This window comes from Somniosus microcephalus, chromosome 11 (genome assembly GCF_052327205.1).
Source record: "Somniosus microcephalus isolate GS21.2 chromosome 11, FLI_Smic_1.0, whole genome shotgun sequence".
NCBI classification, from domain to species: Eukaryota; Metazoa; Chordata; class Chondrichthyes; order Squaliformes; family Somniosidae; genus Somniosus; species Somniosus microcephalus.
The window spans coordinates 11,285,011-11,303,639 of record NC_140997.1 but is presented as its reverse complement, the minus strand read 5'-3'; the positions used below and the strand labels follow the sequence as shown (position 1 = coordinate 11,303,639).

Genomic DNA, 18,629 nt, shown 5'->3' with positions numbered 1-18,629 from the left:
CAATGCAGCAACTCACCAAGCCTTCTTCGAGAGCACCTCCCAAACCCACGACCTCTTCCACCTAGAAGGACAAGGGCAGCAAGCACATGAGAACACCGCCACCTGCAAGTTCCCCTCCAAGTCACACACCATCCTGACTTGGAAATATATCACTGTTTCCATCATCATTGGATTGAATTTCTGGAACTCCCTCCCTAACAGCACTGTGGGAGTACCTTCGCCTCACAGACTGCAGCAGTTCAAGGCGGCGGCTCACCACCACCTTCTCAAGGGCAATTAGGGATGGACAATAAATGCTGGCCCTGCCAGTGACGCCCACATCCCATGAATGAGTAAAAAAAAATTACTTTTGAACTAAAATCACTGTTGTAATGTAGGAAACGCGGCAGCCAATTTCCACACCGCAAGATCCCACAAATAGCAATGAGATAATGACCAGGTAATCTGTTTTAATGATATTGGTTGAGGGCTAGTTTCAAAAAACATCGCACTAGAAGGCTCCCAGAACATATTAATCACCATTGCAAGTTTGTTGGCCATGATACCCGGGAGAACTCTGCTGCTCTTCACAGAATCACAGAAGCCCCACAGTGCAGATAGAGGCCATTTCGGCCCATCGAGCCTGCACCGACACATATCCCACCCGATCCCCGTAACCCCTACACCAACACATATCCCACCCTATCCCCGTAACCCCACGTATTTAATCCCCCTAACACTAAGAGTCAATTTATCATAGCCAATCAACCTAACCCGCACATCTTTGGACTGTGGGAGGAAACCGGAGCACCCGGAGAAAACCCACGCAAACACGGGGAGAATGTGCAAACTCCACACAGACAGTCACCCGAGGCCAGATTCGAACCCAGGTCCCTGGCGCTGTGAGGCAACAGTGCTAACCACTATGCCATGGGATTTTTTACGTCTCCCTGAGGGGGTAGACGGGACTTTGTTTCAATGTCCCATCTGAACAATGGCACCTCCGACAGTGCAGCACTCCCTCAGTACTGCACTGGAGTGTGAGAGAGAGAGAGAGAGAGAGAGATGGTGTGTGGCCAAAAGAGCACAGGTGAGCGAGAGTGGATGGGAGAGTGGGATAGAGAGCGAGAAGAGAAAGAAACAACTTTTTGAATGAAGGTTTGAATAAAATCAAGCTTTTACCAGCACTTTTGTTTACAGTATCACTGCCTTCAGTGCACCATCTCCCCCATGTGGTAACTAATTCTCCTTTTACACTTTAGTGTACAGCAGTACTCTCAATAAACAAACTGTAGGAAGGCAGTTCCTGAATACATGACATGAATGAAGGCTTGGAGGATTTTAAATGATGAATCTAGCTGTCTAAGGAAGCCCCTTTCTGACATGGCCTTTACATAATGGATGTTTTCAAGTAAAGGGAGGAATGTTTGCGGTCCCAGTGGTGCTGGTAACTCGGTCGTTCTACTTCATCGGCTTTCAGAGAAGTATTAGAAGTTTTTGAAGTCGATGCTTTCTATACAATTCTACAGGGGATTTATTAAACAAGGCCTACAGGGAGATAGTGTCTGTCTATGAGGTAAGCACAAACTGCACTAGTGGAATGGACTTTCACACTCACTGAACACAACCCTACAAGCCTAACAAGATCTCTGCCGTTTAATTTGCATTTTCAGTCTGAGCAATGAATTTTTATTGCTACATTTAAACTCATGTTTGTTTTAAAAATAATTAGAACTTTTTCAGAACTTACGTCCTGGAAGTTCCTAAAGCAAAAGATAGTTGAGCCTCATGCTTACAGATTCAGCAGAAGCAGAGTACTTATATCAGCAGCGCATCCTATCACAGTTTGAGCTCTTTAATTGGCTGTTGTGTGTGTTCTGGCTGGACAAGGGGAAAGGTTTATATAATAAAGGCTTTTGCAATAATAAAATTCAAGTATTTTAGAAAGTATAGTCATACACATACACACACACTAAAATCACATTTCTTCTAATCGTTTAGTTCACATGGGATACTTTCACATTACTACACTTGTCATTCTTCAGCTGAGGGAAAGGATGAATTAAAGGAGAAAATTTGATAAATTTGAACTGGTCGGCTGTATTTACCACAAACATTCAGGACAGTACTTTTGCTTCAACTGATTACAATTTGAAAACAGACAGTAAACAGCCAGCTTGTGAGGATAATCTGTACCACACACCTCCACAAAATGAGTTTGCGGATCATATGTTGCTATAATGGAGAGGCTGAGGAAAAGGGGGGGGGGGGGGGGGAGAGGCGGAGTCACCGGTGTCACCAGGACCACTCCACAATCAGAACCTCAAATTTGTTCAGTTAAAACTAATATTTATATTAAATGTTACCTAATGTATGGGTATAAATCGAGTACACGAAGAAACACACGAAAAAACAATTAATGCTACAAATCTGAAATTAACAGAAAATATTGGGAATACACAGTAAATCAGTCAGCATCAGAGAGAAAGACGAGTGAATGTTTTGCGTGTTACCAATCTTTCCATTTCAGGAGCTCGCCAAGTTGCTGAGCATTTTCAGCATTTTCTATGTTTATTCTATATTAGGAAGCAGCAAGGACCATCAATTCATTTCCACTCATGGCACTGATCGTAACTCACCTGTGACCTGAAATATTCCTGGTTAGGTGGTGTGCAAGAAAGATAGGTAAGGAAACATAGGAGGTGGTGTGGCAGTATTGGTTAAGGAGAATGTTACAGTGATGCACAGGTCAAGGACAGAATCTATATGTCTAGAGTTAAGAAATAATTGAGGTGCCATTACACTACTAGGTGTATTCTATAGACCACCAAATAGTGGGAAAGATATGGAGGAGCATATTTTCAGTGAAATTACAGAGAGGTGCAAGAACTATAGAGTAGCAATAATGGGGGACTTCAACTATCCTAATATAGACTGGGATCGTAATTGTGTTAAGTGCAGAGAAGGGGAAGAATTTCACAAGTGTGTTCAGGAGAACTTTCTTGATCAATATGTTTCCGGCCCGACGAGGGAGGAGGCATTGCTAGATCTGGCACTGGGGAATGAGGTAGGTCAAGTGGAGCAAGTGTCAGTAGGTGAACATTTAGGGATCAGTGATCATAGTGTCATACGGTTTAGATTAGCTATGGAAAAGGTCAGGGAGCCATCTCGAGTAAAAATGTTTAACTGGGGGAAAGCCAATTTCAGTGGGATGAGAACGGATCTGGCCCGGGTAAACTGGAATCAAAGATTGGCAGGCAAAACAGTAATGGAACAATGGGCTGCCTTTAAAGAAGAAATAGTGCAGGTACAGTTAAGGTACATTTCCACTAGTGAGAAAGACAGGGCAACTAAAGTCAGGGTTCCCCAGATTATGAAACAGACAGAGAATATGGTGAAGCAGAAGAAGAGCGTGTATGACAGAAGGTCAGAGGAGAAGTGAAAAAGAAAATAAGAGGGGCAAAAAGAGGGTATGAGAATAGAATGGCACCCAACATAAAAGGTAATCCAAAAGTTTTCTATAGGCATATAAATAGTAAAAGGGTAGTAAGAGGAGGGGTGGGGCTGATTAGGGACCAAAAAGGAGACCTATGCATGGAAGCAGAGGGTATGGCTGAGGTACTAAATGAGTACTTTGCATCTGTCTTCACCAAAGGAAGAGGATGCTGCCATAGACATAGTGAAGGAGCCACTTGATAGGATAAAAATTGATAAAGAGGCGGTATTAGAAAGGCTGGCTGTACTTAAAGTAGATAAATCAGCCAGGAGCAGATGGGATGCATCCTAGGATGCTGAGGGAATTGAGGGCAGAAATCACAGAAGTACTAGCCATAATATTCCAATCCTCCAAAGATACGGGGGTGGTGCCAGAGGGCTGGAGAATTGCAAATGTTACATCATTGTTCAAATAAGAGTGTAAAGATAAACCCAGCAACTACAGGCCAGTCAGTTTAACCTCGGTAGTGGGGAAGCTTTCAGAAACAGTAATCAGGGACAAAATTAACAGTCACTTAGGTACGTGTGGATTAATTAAGGAAAGCCAGCACGGATTTGTTAAACCAACTTGATCGAGTTTTTTGATGAGGTAACAGAGAGGGTTGATGAGGGCAATGCAGTTGACGTAGTGTAACATGGGTTTCCACGTACAAAGGACGCAAATCCTTTGGCTGCTCAGCTGTATCCTTTAATTATACTCAACCTTAACCCATTCCACCACAATCTGCAACCTCATAGCCCAGCATATCCCTCACTCTACCATTACCATCAACCCAGGTTCAATAAGGAGCGTAGAAGAGCATGCCAGGAGCAGCACCAGGCGTACCTAAAAATGAGGTGCCAACCTGGGAAAACTGCAACACAGGACTACATGCATGCTAAAAAGCAGAAGCAGCATGCTATAGACAGGGCTAAGCAATCCCACAATCAACAGACCAGATCAAAGCTCTGCAGTCCTGCCACATCCAGTCATGAATGGTGGTGGACCATTAAACAACTAACGGGAGGAGGAGGCTACATGAATATCCCCACCCTCAATGATGGCGGAGCCCAGCACACGAATGCAAAAGACAAGGCTGAAGCATTTGCAACCATCTTCAGCCAGAAGTGCCGAGTGGATGACCCATATCGGCTCCTCCTGAGGTCCCCACCGTCACCAAAGCCAGTCTTCAGCCAATTTGATTCACTCCACGTGATATCAAGAAACGGCTAAGCGCACTGGATACAGCAAAGGCTATGGGCCCCGACAACATCCTGGCTATCGTGCTGAAGACTTGTGCTCCAGAACTAGCCGCGCCTCTAGCCAAGCTGTTCCAGTACAGCTACAACACTGGCATCTATCCGACAATATGGAAAACTGCCCAGGTATGTCCTGTCCACAAAAAGCAGGACAAATCTAATCCGGCCAATTACCACCCCATCATTCTACTCTCAATCATCAGCAAAGTGATGGAAGGTGTCATCGACAGTGCTATCAAGCGGCACTTACTCACCAATAACCTGCTCACTGATGCCCAGTTTGGGTTCCGCCAAGATAACTCGGCTCCCGACCTCATTACAGCCTTGGTCCAAACATGGACAAAGGAGCTGAATTCCAGAGATGAGGCGAGAATAACTGCCCTGGACACCAAGGCAGCATTTGACCGAGTGTGGCATCAAGGAGCCCTAGTAAAACTGATGTCAATGTGAATCGGGGTGGGGGGGAGAAACTCTCCACTGGCTGGAGTCAAACCTAACACAAAGAAAGATGGTTGTGGTGGTTGAAGGTCAATCATCACAGCCCCAGGACATCGCTGCAGGAGTTCCTCAGGGCAGTGTCCTAGGCCCAACTATCTTCTGCTGCTTCATCAATGACCTTCCCTCCAACATAAGGTCAGAAATGGGGATGTTCGCTGATGACTGCACAGTGTTCAGCTCCATTCACAACTCCTCAGTTAATGAAGCAGTCCATGCCGGCATGCAACAAGACCTGGACGGCACAGAAGTGCCAGGCAATGACTATCTCCAACAAGCGAGAGTCTAACCACCGCCCCTCGACATTCAACGGAATTATCATCACCGAATCCCCCATCAACAACATCCTGGGGGTCACCATTGACCAGAAACTTAACTGGGCCAGCCACATAAATACTGCGGCAACGAGCAGGTCAGGGGCTAGGTATTCTGTGACGAGTGTCTCCCTTCCCGATTCCCCAAAGCCTTTCTATCATCTATAAGGCACAAGTAAGGAGCGTGATGGAATACTCTCCACTTGCCTGGATGAGTGCAGCTCCAACAACACTCAAGAAGCTCGACACCATCCAGGACAAAGCAGCCTGCTTGATTGTCACCTCATCTACCACCTTAAACATTCACTCGCTCCACCACCGGCGTACCGTGGCTGCAGTGTGCACCATCTACAAGATGCCCTGCAACAACTCGCCAAGGCTTCTTCGGCAGCACCTCCCAAACCTGCAAACTCCTCCACCTAGAAGGACGGCAGCAGGTGCATGGAAACACCACCACCTCCAAGTTCCCCTCCAAGTCACACACCATCCTGACTTAGAAGTATATCACCGATCCTTCATCGTCGCTGGGTCAAAATCCTGGAACTCCCTACCTAACAGCACTGTGGGAGTACCTGCACGACAACATGCAAGCCGTGATCCTGACCAACGGTTCCACCACAAACCCAATTAACGTACGAACCGGGGTCAAGCAAGGCTGTGTCATCGCACCAATGCTCTTCTCGATCTTCCTTGCTGCAATGCTCCATCTCACCCTCAGTAAGCTCCCCACTGGAGTGGAGCTAATTTACAGAACAAACGGGAAACTGTTCAACCTCCGTCGCCTCCAGTCCAGATCCAAGGTCGTCCCATCCTCTGTCGTCGAATTACAGTATGCAGACAATGCTTGCGTCTGCGCTCACTCAGAGGTCGAACGCCAAAATAGCATCAACACCTTCACCGAAGCGTACGAGAGCATGGGCCTTACACTAAACATCCGTAAGACAAAGGTCCTCTACCAACCTGCCCCCGCCACACAGTGCTGCCCCCCGATTATCAAAATCCACGACAAGGCCTTGGACAACGTAGACCACTTTCCATACCTCGGGAGCCTACTGTCAACAAGGGCAGACGTCGACGACGAAGTCCAACACCGCCTTCAGTGTGCCCGTGCAGCCTTCGGTCGCCTGAGGAAGAGAGTATTTGAAGACCAGGACCTCAAACCCGGCACTAAGCTCATGGTCTACATGGCAGCAGTGATACCCGCCCTGCTGTATGCCTCAGAGACATGGACCATGTACAGCAGGCACCTCAAAGCACTGGGGAGGTACCACCAACACTGCCTCCGCAAGATCCTGCAAATCCATTGGCAGGATAGGCGCACCGTCAGTGTTCTTGCTCAGGCCAACATCCCCAGCATCGAAGCTCTGACCACGCTCAATCAGCTCCGATGGACGGGTCACATTGTCCGCATGCCCGATACAAGACTCCCAAAACAAGCGCTCTACTCGGAGCTCCGGCACGGCAAGAGAGCCCAAGGTGGGCAGAGAAAACACTTCAAACACACTCAAAGCCTCCGCGAAAAAGTGCAACATCCCCACTGACACCTGGGAATCCCTGGCCCAAGACCGCACAAAGTGGAGGAAAAGCATCCGGGAAAGTGCCGAACACCTCGAGTCTCTTCGCCGGGAGCAAGCGGTAGCCAAGCGCAGGCAGCGCAAGGAGCGCACGTCAACCCAAGCACCCCACCCACCCGCCCCTTCAACCACCGTCTGCCCCACCTGTGACAGAGTCTGTCGGTCCCACATTGGACTCATCAATCACCTGCAAACTCATTTTTAATGTGGAAGCAAGTCATCCTCGGTTCCGAGGGACTGCCGAAGAAGTAAGAAGTACCTTCATCACACGGATTGCAACGGTTCAAGGTGGCGGCTCACCACCACCTTCTCGAGGGCAATTAGGGATGGGCAATAAATGCTGGCCTTGCCAGCGACGCCCACATCCCATGAACGAATAAAAAAAGAGACAGACAGACTTTGCTCATTATTTCTGCTTGATATTGCATTTTATAAACTTTTTGTGCTTCATAATTGCATTTAAATGTAAATAAATATATTTACTTTTGAAAAGTGCTTGGCTCGTGTCTGATTTAACCCATGCATAAAAAGGGTGTGGTATATCAGTAAGGAAATTATTCCTCGTAGGGCAACTGTTAATCTTCAGGGACATCATCTCTCAGAGATCCTAGATCATAGAGATAAGGTCTACTTACAGGAACTGCTATGAAATTGGAGGAGGTGGGAGGTTTTGGGATGCGGGGGGGGGGGGGGGGGGAAAGAGGTGGGAAGAGAGGAGTAAAACGTATGGGATACATATCTAATATTTTGACTAAATTTAGATCACAATATCAAACTATGTAATTTCTTCAGGACCAGCAGACAGGTCTTGTTGAAGGGAAAACAGGTGGAAGAACCAGTCTCGCTCATTTATACATCTGATGTTATTCTAAACAGGGAGAAAACGACTCTCATGAAGCAGAATCACAGCAATTCAGGGGCACGTCAGTCAAAAAAGTCCTTTTAAAATCAAAACCTGTTAAAGAATACATCATTTTAGCATTCTCTGTTTCTGCTGGCAGAGGGATAAGAAGTGGCTCGGCAGAGTTACTGAGCCCACTAGACAGAGGTGTTAACGATAGATGTATAAACAAGAAAGGTATAAATGAGAGCGGTATTAACACCAGGTATAAATGAGAGCGGTATTAACACCAGTATTGACAGAGTGGTTCAGTGAGCTTATGTTAACTGTGAATATTCTTCAAATTAAAGGTGTTGCTATGGGAACCCGCATGGGTCCGAGCTATGCCTGCCTTTTCGTGGGATATGTGGAACATTCTTTGTTCCAGTCCTAATCAGGTCCCCTCCCTCACCTCTTCTTCCGATACATTGATGACTGTATCGATGCCGTCTCCTGCTCTCGCCCCGAACTATAACATTTCATTCACCTTCCTATGCAAGCACAGGAGATGCAACACCTGCCCTTTTATCTCCTCCCTTCCAACTGTCCAGGGCCCCAAACACTCCTTCCAGGTGAAACAGCAATCTAGTATACTGTATTTGCTGCTCACGATGCGGTCTCCTCTACATTGGGGAGACAAACGCAGATTGGGTGACCACTTAGCGGAACACCTCCGTTCAGTCCATAAGTGTGACCCCAAGCTTCCGGTCGCCTGTCACTTTAATTCTCCACTCCACTCCCACTCTGACCCCTCAGTCCTCGGCCTCTTATATTGTTCCAACGAAGCTCAACATAAGCTCGAGGAACAGCACCTCATCTTTCGATTAAGCATTTTGCAGCCTTTTGGATTCAACATCGACTTTAACAATTTCAGACCATAACCTCTACCCCTATTTTTTTTCCACATGGCAGCTGTTGATGATTTTGCCATTCCCATTTACACGTCATCTAAGCTCATCTTTTGTTTCTTAACTTGTCCCATTACCATCTCCTTTGCCATGCGCCATCATCCCTTTTGTCTTTTAATCTCTCCTGTCTTCCATCCCATCACAGACCTTCCCCCTTTTGTTCTTTCTTCCCCTCCACACCACCTTTCCCTGCCCTTGCTTAAAAATCTGTTACATCTCTAACTTTTTCCAGTTCTGATGAAGGGTCATCAACCTGAAACGTTAACTCTCTTTCTCTCTCTCCACAGATGACCTGCTGAGTTTTTCCAGCATTTTCTGTTTTTATTTCATCGTGTTACACTTAGGTATGGAAATCATAACTGTGTTACAGAAAAGCCCTCTTTTAATTCAGTAATCATATTGATCAGATTGGTATGAAAGTGACCCTGCTGTGGTGGTCTGGTGAGATAATGTGCTAATTCAGTCTAAACCAGCAGTCACCTGGGTTTGAATCCAAACTTCTATTTATACTCATGCTTGGGTCCCTCCACTAACCAACAATTACAACAGTAACTTGCATTTATATTGCACGTTTAACATTATAAACATCCCAAGGCACTTCACAGGGGAGAAACAGATGTCGAGCAGTAATAGTAGAGCTAGGAGTGTTGCTGAACTTTTTTAGGTGGCTTTTGAAGGCAGGAAGAGAAGATGAAGGATCAAGGGAGGGAATTTCCAGACAGTAAGGACAACGTGGCCAGTGGTCTACTAGATGGAGATGAGTTTTGAAAGACAGACCAACAACACAGCACTGGAGGAGGCTGCAGAGTTGTGATGGGGCCATAGAGTGATTTGTAAAGAAAGACATCATCGAAACCTATAAAATTCTGTCAGGCCTGGACAGACTAGATGCAGGAAGGATGTTTCTGATGGCCGGGGAGTCCAGAACCAGGGGTCATAGTCTAAGGATAAGGGGTAAGCCATTTAGGACTGAAATGAGGAGGAATTTCTTCACCCAGAGAGTGGTGAACCTGTGGAATTCTCTGCCACAGAGGGCGGTGGAGGCCAGTGCATTAAGTATATTCAAGAAAGAGTTGGATATATTTCTTAAGGCTAAAGGGATCAAGGGATATGGGGAGAAGGCAGGGACCGGGTACTGAATTTGGATGATCAGCCATGATCTCATTGAATGGCGGAGCAGGCTCGAAGGGCCGAATGACCTACTCCTGCTCCTATCTTCTATGTATCTATGTAAGAGCTCTGAATTCAATGCGTTGGATAATAAGGAACTAATGGAAGCTGGTGAGTGCAGGGGCGTTCAGCAAGAAGGGATTACTGCAGCAGTAGGTGGAGGGTATCAGTAATCATGTAGTGCTCACACCAATTCAATGCACTGGGTAATGGGGAACTAATGGAGGCTGGTGAGGGCAGGGGTTGGAGCAAGCAGAGTATAGTGCAGTAGAGGATGTCAGTCCTCATGTAGTGCTCGCACCATCAAGTGTGGAAGAAGGAATCACCGGCTGCACGATGTACAGCCTGCAAGGCCAGCAGGTTGGCGTCAAACATGCAGCAGGAGCAGTGTATTTAAGTGCAGTGGTAAGATAGATGTTCTTCTGGGAGTAGGAAGGATTAATAGTGGGGCAGAAAGATAGATAACTACCGTGGGCGAGTCTGGGGAAATATAACTTTTATTGAGATATGATCACCTCAGATAGCAGTGGCCTGGAGCTCTAGGAAATAGCTGGAAGTGGAGCTCATGACAAGAGGCGTTCTAATGGGACAACTGCAATTATAGGTGCCTTCTTTGTGAAAAATTATGGAATGTACAGGTTGCATCGATATAAACATAGCACACATAGGTCATTGGTTCTGAATTTAGAATAGTAGTAACCTTCTCAGATTGTCAGATGTGGCATGGAGCAGAATATACCTTGGCAACACACAAAGGAATTTACCATCCATGAATCACATTTCATCAATTGCCACCTTTTCGTTGCCATGAAAGTATTTGGGTTCCTTAGCCAGAGTCTATAGTGCACAACCACAAACGGTAAGAAACTGAAACAAATAAACGGCACTGGTGTATTATTTGTTGCCATATAGGGCTTTAGGTCATTCAATTCTTTCCGATACCATTACTCTCATTTTACCAGTGCTAGAAGAGGGCAGCAGTGGCTCCCCACAACCATGGCCAATGCTGCTCTGCAATCAGGTCAAGGGGAAAGCTTAACTACAGGGCACACTGGACCCGTCAATATCCCCCTATAGAAGACAAATAGCTCTAGTTCCACACAGTGGGTTGGCTAGGAAATAGGTGGGAGGAGAAGAAGAGGCATCTAATGAGGGCAGATGGATCTGAATCAACAGGAGTTGAATTTGAACTTGCAATGCTTCAGTTGGGAGCCCAATCTTCTGCCGCTAGAAATGATTGGTTGCTTTCATTTTCTCTCTATGTCTGGTGCACAAAATTATAAACCAGGCTGTGCAGAATCACTCTGGAGTACAAGAGGCCTCATCAGTGCTATAACATGTTCCTGCTCAGAGTGGAAAGTCTTCATTTTTATTGAAAAGAGCCATCACAGGAATAGAATTAATGCATGAAAGTACTACCCTGGTGACATTGCCTGTGCCATATCTTTTTGCACTCTCGCATTCTACCAGTGATTATTTATTCATTGAAAGTGCTGAAAGCCATGCTGCTCAATCATTCCCCACCTCCCCCAACACCTGGCCATTGAAAGAGTAATGTGGACCTGGAGACACAGCCATGTACATCTGAGTTATTTTTAGCCAGTGGATGAACTGATATCAAGGCCAATAGGTCGCCAATGATAGGTTACTGACTGAGAGAAGAATGTTTTCTCTCATTGACAGTGCTCGAATACACTCACAAGCTTTGTTCATTCCTGGCTGTTTTTATATGTACACGGGGAACTTTTCTGTTTAAAAGCCACTAATTTAAATGTTGGTTCAGCACCCACAAACCAAGCAGAACATACCATGTTAGACTGAATAAATATAAGTGCTGCCATAGTTACTGCATAAACCATAAAATTAGTAACATTTAACTACTGCTCTACCTTAGAACAGGTTGCCCAATTTCTAATAACCTTCACAGTAAAACAGTTTAAAAACATTTTTTCTGTATATCCAATACAAGCAATTTCTTCTAGGTTTTTTTTCCTTTCTATTTATTACTATTATTACAGTGAAGCTGGTGAAATGGTTTCTCCAGAGAATAAACAAACTTATTTTATAAGTAAATTTTCTTTAAAAAAAAACTGTTCTTTTATTCAAACCACTCGTCACAATTTACAATTAAATTACTTTGGTACAAATAGACGGACATTGATATTTTGTACCAAAGGGTCAACATTTAGATTGAAGGACAAAAAGAAAGACTTGCATTTATCTAGTGCCTTTCACGACTATCGGATGTCCCAAAGCACGTTACAGCCAATGAAGTACCTCTTTTGTAGTGTAGTCACTGTTGTAATGTAGTAGATGGTACATGCATTGATATTGTAGAGATAGTAGATGCATTGCTGGTCATCTTCCAGAGCTCGATCGACCCTGGAACAGTACCCATGGATTGAAGGGTAGCTAATGTTACCCCACTATTCAAAAAAGGTGGTAGAGAAAAAGCGGGGAATTATAGACCAGTAAGCCTGACATCGGTAGTGGGGAAAATGCTGGAGTCTATTATAAAAGATGTAATAGCAGAGCACTTGGAAAGCAGTGGCAGGATCGGACAAAGTCAACATGGATTTACAAAAGGTAAATCATGCTTGACTAATCTACTGGAATTTTTTGAGGATGTAACTGGTAAAATAGATAAGGGAGAACCAGTGGATGTGGTGTATTTGGACTTTCAGAAGGCTTTCGATAAGGTCCCGCATAAGAGATTAGCGTGCAAAATTAAGGCACAAGGGATTGGGGGCAAGGTATTGACTTGGATAGAGAACTGGTTGGCGGACAGAAAGCAAAGAGTTGGAATAAACGGGTCGTTTTCCGAGTGGCAGGCAGTGACTAGTGGGGTACCGCAAGGATCGGTCCTAGGACCCCAGCTGTTCACAATATATATTAATGATCTGGACGAGGGAATTGGATGTAATATCTCCAAATTTGCAGACGACACAAAGCTGGGTGGGAGGGTAAGCTGTGAGGAGGATGTCGTGAAACTCCAGTACGATTTGGACAGGTTGGGTGATTGGGCAGAAACATGGCAAATGCACTATAATGTGGATAAATGTGAGGTTATCCACTTTGGTGGCAAAAACAGGAAGGCAGATTATTATTTGAATGGCAATAGATTGGGAGAAGGGGAAGTGCAAAGAGACCTGGGTGTGATTGTGCACCAGTCGCTGAAGGTAAGCATGCAGGTGCAGCAGGCGGTTAAGAAGGCAAATGGTATGCTGGCCTTCGTAGCAAGAGGGTTCGAGTACAGGAACAAGGATGTCTTGCTACAGTTGTACAGGGCCTTGGTGAGACCGCACCTTGAGTATTGTGTGTAGTTTTGGTCACCTTACCTGAGGAAGGACGTTCTTACCATGGAGGGAGTGCAGCGAAGATTCACCAGGCTGATACCTGGGATGGCAGGAATGACGTACGAGGAGAGATTGTGTCGATTGGGCTTATACTCACTGGAGTCTGGAAGATTGAGAGGGGATCTCATCGAAACCTATAAAATTCTGTCAGGTCTGGACAGACTAGATGCAGGAAGGATGTTTCGGATGGCCGGGGAGTCCAGAACCAGGGGTCATAGTCTAAGGATAAGGGGTAAGCCATTTAGGACTGAAATGAGGAGGAACTTCTTCACCCAGAGAGTGGTGAACCTGTGGAATTCTCTGCCACAGAGGGCGGTGGAGTCCAGTTCATTAAATATATTCAAGAAAGAGTTGGATATATTTCTTGAGGCTAAAGGGATATGGGGAGAAGGCAGGGACAGGGTACTGAATTTGGATGATCAGCCATGATCTCATTGAATGGCGGAGCAGGTTCGAAGGGCCGAATGGCCTACTCCTGCTCCTATCTTCTATGTTTCTATGTTAAAACAGAAAAAAAACACACAAAGAGATCCAAACCAGAAGTGTCAGCACTGACTTCTACTATTATAGAGATATACCTTTCTTTGGGGAGGGGGGGGGTGGGGTGGGGGGAGGAAGAGAGGGAGGGGCTAAGTTTCTTTGAAGTATTACAATATTCGATATTATTAAAATAATTGCAATTCTTGATTGAGCATTTCTGAGCTAGCCGTGATTAAGCCAAGGAGTTTCTGCACTGCCATTTTTCAAAATTATTTGAAGAAAAGCTAGAGGTCAAATTTGACCAGCTTTATTCAGGTAAAGTTTATCAATGTGGCTTATTCAAAAAAAAACTTCAGAAAGCACTGAGTGATGTGTGGAAAATCCACTTCCCAGCAAAATTGTGGAATTACAGGGTGACATGTTCACATATCTGCACAATTACATAACTTAACTAAATGGTCTCGTAATCATTAACTGCAACCTCATTCCCTCTCATCTTCAAATTTAACAAAGTTATTGATTTCTGCACCGAAAACAGTTATGAAACAACATGGGACCGTGCATGGCCCCTGCAATACACTATTCAACACCTGCCCATCCACCACCCCGCCTTCACCCTCCTCCCCAGTCTGACACCACACTGCTCACGAGTACTCAATTTCATATTTTTAATCCAACTTGTTATCCAGTCCCATGGTTTTGCTCCGGATTCCCAAAGTTTTGGGTTAATTATTAGAGGTTTTCATGTTCAACCTTTTCAATATCAATAACTTTTAGACAGTCCAAGTAAACAGTGGGCATTTTGTTTCAAAAGTGAGACTTCCACAGTAGGCCTTATCTTTCAAACCCCCAAGTGACTCAATCTATTTGAGCTCCTACTTCAGGCCCGCTGATTTTTCCTGTTTGAATGTCACAGTCCTGAAGCTCTGGCAAGCTGGGTTCTCAGTGCTGCTGTTGGTAGATAAAATCTGACATCCACCAACAGCAGCACTGAAATCACAGCTCCACAAACCTCCAGTCCAACCAACTTCAAACAAGAAAAACCAGGGCAGCCAGAATAGAAGCAGCTGAAATTGCTGGGAACGGTGATGCCAGTCCTGAAGCTGGCAACACAGGAGAGAGCAGCAAGACCTGGCATCACAGGGAAGAACTGGGCAAATAGGAAAAAAAATACCGACTGAAGTAAGATTTCTCATTTTTCACATCCCTGTTTTACTTATTAGCAAGTGCAAAAAGTGCAGGGGTTATGTTGAAAGAGGAACAAACAAACTTGCCTTATTACAGCCTCAGTGTGTCCCAAAGTGCAGCACAGCCACTTTTAAAGTGAATCAAATTTATTATGTGGGCAAACATGATAGCCATTTGCATACAGGATGGTCCCACAAACAGAACATTTGATAAATGCCCTGTTAATCTGTTTTTTTGGCAATGTTGATTAAAGCAAAAATGTTTGTCAGGGTACCAGGAAAACCCTGATTTTCTTCAAATAGTGCCACGGGGTGTTTAATGTCGATCTGATTAAATAGATGGGGCCTCAATTTAATGTCTCACCTGAAAGACCACACCTCTGACAATGAAGCAATCCCTCAGTTCTGCACTCAAATGTTAGTCTAAGAAAAGAAAAGTAATCAGACCTGCTTTCCCAATTAAATAGAAACTGCAAAATTCATTCCTGATATACTGAGTTTTAGCTTTGGAGATGTACATTCCGTCTACACAACCTGTGGACGTATTGCGAGACACAAAGTAGGATCCGTAGAGTCTCCCTCTGCCCCCAGTATAACATTAGAGGGGTAATTTGGCCATTATGTGCTACCAACAGGGAGTCTCACCCACCTGCAGCACCTGTCAGAGGCTGGGACACACACTGCTCAAGATTTTCCAACCACTAAAATTAATGTTAGGCACCACACGCTGAACTTCTGATATGCGACGCCAGTGGGCAAGGCTCCTCACATGTAGCGTCAACTCTTCAAATTACCCCTTAGAATTGGAAAAAGTTACTACTTCCCCCTGAAGTGATATTTAATATTTCCACAGTTATGTCTCTTTTCTAATTGGAATATTATCTTGCTGCTGGTTCTGGGGTCACTGTTGATGTAGCATTCTCTGGGATGGTTATCTATTAAGTTGTGAATACTGTAGAACATTTGTAAATATGATTATGTGCACTTAAGGTTACAGAATATTTTTATATCACAATGTGCTCATAGTCGTTGTGTGAAAGAGCAAGTTCCTGTTGGAATTTCAATGAATTATCCTTCCTGCACTGAATAAAATAGTGTCGGAATCTAAAGATCACATGCGAGATCATCACAGCCAGGTTAATAAACCTGGATATGAATCAAAACATGAAATTAAAAATAAAACTATTGACATCTGTTATCATTCAGCATGCAAATTTACTTACAATCCCAATCACTCAATCTCACCAGCCTTCAATCTCACACACACACATACACCTAGACTCGCACACACACAGACTCACCCAGGCCCAACCTCACCCACACACACCCACCCAGCCTCGCAGAAACTCATCCAACCTCACACACTCACCCACACCCAACCTCACACTCACCCAGGCCCAAGCTCACCCATACATCAAGACAAAGAACCACCACAGGGACAGAACCAAGAGCCATATACAAATGCTCCTACCGAATTAGATTTTTTAAAACCTGTTCTTGGGGTGCGGGAAATGCTAGAAAGACTGCATTCATTGCACATCCCTAATTGCCCTGGGAAGGTGGTATAGTGTGTCTTCTCCTTGAACTGCTGCAGCCACAGTGCACCAGAGGTGGAGGTGGCGGATATGGAGTTCAGTGAACAGGGCATCAATCAAGCGTCTGCAACTTCACTATCCTGAAACAACTAAGTTTGTCAAGAGCAATTTCAGTTACTTATAAGGTCAACACCATTAACCTGCCCTAGGTAGCCAACCAGTCATTTACCCTATATTAATTATTTCTATCAAAGACCTTCAAGAAGACAGAAAACACAAATTATCTAGCCATTACCATTCAGATTGCAGGCCATACACCTTTACCAGTCCAGCCACACCCACTTCTATATAAATAACTAGCTGGGGGTGCCCGGCATTGCCAGGGCAATTTTGGGCCGCGCGGTCTCCCTGCCCGTGTGTCCCCCCTCTCTCTCCCTCCCTCCCTCTCCCCTCCCTGCCTAGCGCTTGAGGCCCGGTGCCGTTGTGATACCGGCCGTGCGGGGCCTAGCGCTTCAGGCCCGGCCGGAATGTCGGGCCGAGACGGACCCCAGCTGAGCTCCCCCGCGGGTGGCGCGGTTGACGGCCGGCCGTTGCCGCTCCCCCGCCCGCTGTGTGTAAACTGACCTGCCGCTCCCGGAGCCGCAATGTGGGGGTTTGTTTGGCTGGTGCTGTTGCTGTGGGGATGAAAAAAATGGTGGCGAAGTTTAGGGAGACTGGAGGATTAGGTCCCGCCCGTGACGCACCGATTGGTCAACCAGCACATCACTCAATGTTAATGAGAGGTAGGATTGGTCAACCGGTAATGAGTGGAGTTTTGAGGATTTTTGAAAGTTTTTTGTACACTGTCCGAACAATTTTTGTCTGACCAAAAAGTAAATACGCCTATGAGACTGCCCTAATGATAAGCTTTCTTTTGATATAACATGCGTGTAGGTACGCTCTATAACTTTTGATTGTATAGCCGGACAGACAGACAAACAGACAGACAGACTCGTGTATATATATATATATATATATAGACTAGCTGGGGAGCCCGGCTTTGCCAGGGCTGTTTTGGGCCGGGCGGTTTAAATCGAGTCCCAGGCTTTGGGGCCTCTCTGTGTCCCTCTGTGAATCTGGTGCCAGGCAACATTTTAAATCGAGTCCCAGACTTTTGGGCCCTGTCTCTGTGTCCCTCTCTCAATCTGCTGCCGGGCAACATTTCTACCTTTTAATACCTTGAAAGATGAAAGTGAAAGTACTTATAAAACGTTTTTGGTAAATCTTATGTTATTTTTAAAAGAGATACTAACTTTTTCGAAGCTGGATGAGCAGAGTAGTTTGAGCTGGAAGTAGTGAAGCAATGGCTGCCGATGCCGGAGTTGAAAAGCATTAGTCCCGCCCACAGACGCAGCGATTGGCCAACCATCACGCGACTGAACTGTAGGATTGGTCAATCGTGACGGCACAGGATTGGTCGAACCTTGACGTCAGTCAATCAATGCTATGTAGCAGGTAATGAGTTTAATTTTGAAGGTTTTTTGCAAAAGGCGCGAACAATTTTCTTCCGACCGAAAAGTTAATACGCTTACGACCGTCCCGGAACCGTAAGCTTTCTTTGGAGGTAAGGCACGCGTAGGTACGCTCCATAACTTTCGAGTGCATAGCCGGACAGACGCACACCGGAGGATGGACAGACAGACAGAACGATCCTTTTATATATATATATAGACGAGCTGGAGTGCCCGGCGGTGCCAAGGCTTTTTCAAGGCATGTTGTTGTTGTGAAGAGAGAGAGAGCGCGACTGGGGGGGGGGGGGTGAGGATGAGAGCGACGGGGGGGAGAGAGAGCGCGACTGGGGGGGGGAAGAGAGAGCGAGCGACTGGGGGGGGGAAGAGAGCGCGCGACTGGGGGGGGAAGAGAGCGCGCGACTGGGGGGGGAAGAGAGCGCGCGACTGGGGGGGGGAAGAGAGCGCGCGACTGGGGGGGGGGGGAAGAGAGAGCGCGCGACTGGGGGGTGGGAAAGAGAGAGCGCGCG

At 45.7% G+C, this 18,629-nt stretch overlaps 1 protein-coding gene across 1 annotated transcript in view; it reads right to left on the bottom strand.

Moving 5' to 3' along the window:
• The window catches only part of LOC147110317 (mitotic spindle assembly checkpoint protein MAD1-like), a 998,542-nt gene that overhangs the window by 505,671 nt on the left and 474,242 nt on the right, over positions 1–18,629 (bottom strand). The window lies entirely within an intron of this gene.